Genomic DNA, 3,939 nt, shown 5'->3' on the forward strand with positions numbered 1-3,939 from the left:
ACACGTTTCCTGTCTGCTGGAATCGTTGCCATAATCTTCAGATCACACTTTGTGGCGCACAGAGGGCCTGTGCTACGACCTTTGTGTTTGATCAGCCTCCAGTCGCCCTAGTATTCTACCCCTCATAACGTCATCAATACGTGTTCTTTGAGCCATTCTCAACACATAATCACTGTTAGGACGTCTGAAAACGTCTGCACATTTACTCACTGCACCGTACTCTGACATGCACCAACACACCTCTGCGTATTTGGACTGCTGTCAGCGCCACCGTGCGACGACTGCAGGTCAGATGCACCGCATGGTCATACCCCGAGGTGATTTAAACGCGAAAACCGCCCACCAGAGCATTGTTTCACCATGTATCAGCATCATCCTTAATTTACGAGAATGAATACTTCAGTTGGAATTCACTTTCACGTTTGTGAGGAGTCTCTCGGGTCAACCCGCAATTACTTCTAAGATTTCTCGCCATTTCTAGCGTAAGGGAATGGGGGTTATAAAAGGAAACAGATTCTACACATCTTGTATGGATTGTTCCGCTGCTAATTTGGCTGTAGGAGGCCACAGGAAATAGCTAGCCACTGAGCAAGGGCCAGACCCATCGGAGGCGGCAGCCAACTTGACCTTGGGGTGATGCGGGTCGCCGCCCACCAGGCGCCACTGGATCCGCCGTAAAAGGAGCGCCGCACAGCCACAAAGAGTTCGCAGCTCCGAGTCACTGACTCAGCCCCCTGGCGCGCGATGTCGGCACTACGCCCACCTACCGAGGAGGTGGAGCAGCTTGCGGCAGCAGTCCTGTAGCGCCGGCTACTTATTGAAAGAGTGTTAAAATATTGTCACGTACAATCCGGAATCAAGTAACGGTTACTACTGTAAGTACGTCAGGAACTACCACTTCATTCATGAAGCACTTAACATCGAGTTTATATGACACTATAGAAGCAGCTGACCCGCATGCCTCAGGTGACACGGTTTTGGGCTTTTATCTGTACAGTCATGTAATGTTACAGTAAATTCCAGTATTTTATAAAAAGGACGTCCCCAGACCATTCAAGAATTACAAATATTAATAGACAAGGAACTGGAGAAAACAGGAATTAACTGGTGACTCGCAAGTCTCAAGCCAGCAGCTAAGACTGCGGTGGACGACTTACTTCAGGCGACAATACGATGCGAAGCTGCGCCTAATAAATGAGGCTTTGAATGCAACTTAGCGCCGAGAACTCCTGGATGCTTCCTGCGCTTTCAAAGCGTGTGGCTTGACAGTCTCATCTTCAAAGTTTCTAATCAGGTGGTTCGCGTATCACACGTCCGTCTTTTCTGGTACAGAGCTCAAGGAAGAAATCCTTCGTATGAGTCCGCATGCCATCTCTTCAGATCGCAAGGTGCAGTCTTAGGTGTCGTGAAGGTAGGAGCTGAGGATGAACTTCTCTTTTTACAACTTACATGTCTCTCGCAGACGGAAAGTAGCTCATACTGTATGCAGATGAAAGAACTGGACATTAAATCAGCCGATGCTTCCAAGACGCGCTTGATCTGGGCCCTGAAGTGACACATGGCTTACGTCGTTAATCCAAGCCATTATGTACAGTCGTCGAAATATACCAGCCAACGTATAGCCCCTTCACGTTCATGGAATCGTACTGACACGAAACAAAACAGTGCTTTGCTTCGGCGTCGCGTTGGACTCTCAATAAACGTTGTGCTATAAGGTAAATTGGAACTGTGGATGGAGGCTCTTGGTCACATCAAGGACATTTTAAGGGTAGGTGGGTTTAATCGGTCTTCTGACCGAATAAATGCGGCCCGCTACGGCTCCCTTTCCAAGGCACTATGTTCATCTCAAAGTCTAATGCCGATAAACATCTCTGATTCTTCAAGATATCAGGTGTAGTTTCCGATCCAAAGGAAAACGGTGTTCCCTGAAACTCTACCCGCTCATCTGAAACGATTTGGCAAGGTCTTTGGCGGAATGCTACTGGCTCATTAAACCAAAAGACTACCGTAATATCCTCAGTTACACACTCTAAGACGAAGAAAACTATGCACCGCGATGAAGTTATGCGATTTGGACGGACGTCGGTATAAATATGACGTACGTGTACAAACAAGAAAATGATTACAGTTTCACAAAAATTGTTTGATCTATATGAGATAAAGACCTTCACAAATAGAGCAAGTCAATAACATGCTGGTCCACTTCTGGTCCCTATGCAAGCTGTTATTCAGCTTTGCATTGACTGATATAGTTGTATGTCCTCCTGAGGGATGTCATGAGAAATTCTCTCCGATTGGCGCGTTAAATTGTCAAAATTCGGAGCTGTCGGGGGCCCTGCATACAGTACCCCAAACGATCTCTGTTGAGGAGAGATCCGGCCACTTGCTGGCAAAGGTAGTTTTCGAAGGAAGCACTTGAGAATTCACGACATCCAGTAACAGGTGGCCCCAGTATGCCAGAATCGATAATTTTTTAGAGGTGTACATGGGGCCAGAAGTTGACATACTGAATTGCCGAAAGTGGTAGCGAAAATAAAATAAAAGAACTTCTCAATCTGCACGGCTGTTTGACGTTAAATAAATCAATCTTGATTGTTGAGCTGTATGGTAGGCAATACTTAGGTTGAAATCCCACCGCTGTCCAGGGCCTCTCCAGGCATATCTTCGACCTTAAATCTCACTGGTTGGAGTACAATCGTCTTCAGTGATGAATCCCGCTTCAAATTGAGACCGCGATCAGCGAAGACGTGTGTGGGGACGTTACTGACAATTGTGGGATACCAAGTCGCCCGCCATACCGTCCAACAACCAGGAGTGGTGGTCTGAAATGTCATTTCGCTTCATAGCAGGACCGCTTTGGTTGTCATCTGTGGCACCCTTAACGCACAGCGGTACGTCGACGATATTGTACACCCCGTTTTGTTGCCCTTCGTGGCAAGCCATCCTGGGCTTACATTTCAACAGGATAATGCCCAACCGCACACGGCGGGGATTTATACTGCTTGTCTTTGTGCTTGGCAACCGCTACCTTGGCCAGCAAGTTCGCCGGACCTCTCCCCAGCTGAGAACGTTTGGAGTGTTATGGACAGGGCGCTCCAGCCATCTCGGGGTTTTGACGATTTAACGTGCCAGTTGGACAGAGTTTGGCACGATATCCCTCAGGAGGACATTCAACAACTTTATCAAACAGTGCCAAGCCGAATAGCTACTTGCGTAAAAGGCAGAGCTGGGCCAACCCGTTGTTGACTTGCTCAATTTGTGAAGCCCTTCCTCTTAAATAAATCATCCATTTTTTTTACAGAAATGGGCAACGGCCTTGCCGTAGTGGATACACCGGTTTCCGTGAGATCACCGAAGTTAAGCGCTGTCGGGCGTGGTCGGCACTTGGATGGGTGACCATCCAGGCCGCCATGTGCTGTTGCATTTTTCGGGGTGCACTCAGCCTCGTGATGCCAATTGAGGAGCTACTCGACCGAATAGTAGCGGCTTCGGTCAAAAATACCATCTTGCGACCGGGAGAGCGGTGTGCTGGCCCCACGCCCCTCCTATCCGCATCCTCCACCGAGGATGACACGGCGGTCGGATGGTCCCGGTAGGCCACTCGTGGCCTGAAGACGGAGTGCTTTTTTTTAAATTTTACTGAAATAGTAACCATTTGCTTGTCAGTACATGTACATCACATCTACCGATTTCCATCCCACTCGAATGACTCTTCCGTGGTGTGTCGTATTTTTATTTTATTTTTGTCTTAGAGTGTATGTTGAATATATTCCAGTCTCTTTCTTCCTGCACTCTTGTTCCTCTACAGCTCTCTCTAGTAGCACAGAAGTTAGTCCTTGACGTCTTCACACATGTCCCATACTTCAGTTAGTGTTCTCCACAAATTCTTTTTTGTCGTCTTTCCGTATGTGAACCTCATTTCCTGTTTCTTGTCTGCAT

At 47.6% G+C, this 3,939-nt stretch overlaps 1 pseudogene; it reads left to right on the plus strand.

Annotated features, from left to right (window-relative positions):
• Nucleotides 1-3,306: 3,306 nt before the first annotated feature.
• LOC126102423 (5S ribosomal RNA) lies at nucleotides 3,307-3,424 on the plus strand (annotated as a pseudogene).
• The last annotated feature ends 515 nt before the right edge of the window (nucleotides 3,425-3,939 follow it).

The sequence above is a fragment of the Schistocerca cancellata genome, chromosome 9, assembly GCF_023864275.1.
Source record: "Schistocerca cancellata isolate TAMUIC-IGC-003103 chromosome 9, iqSchCanc2.1, whole genome shotgun sequence".
NCBI lineage: Eukaryota > Metazoa > Arthropoda > Insecta > Orthoptera > Acrididae > Schistocerca > Schistocerca cancellata.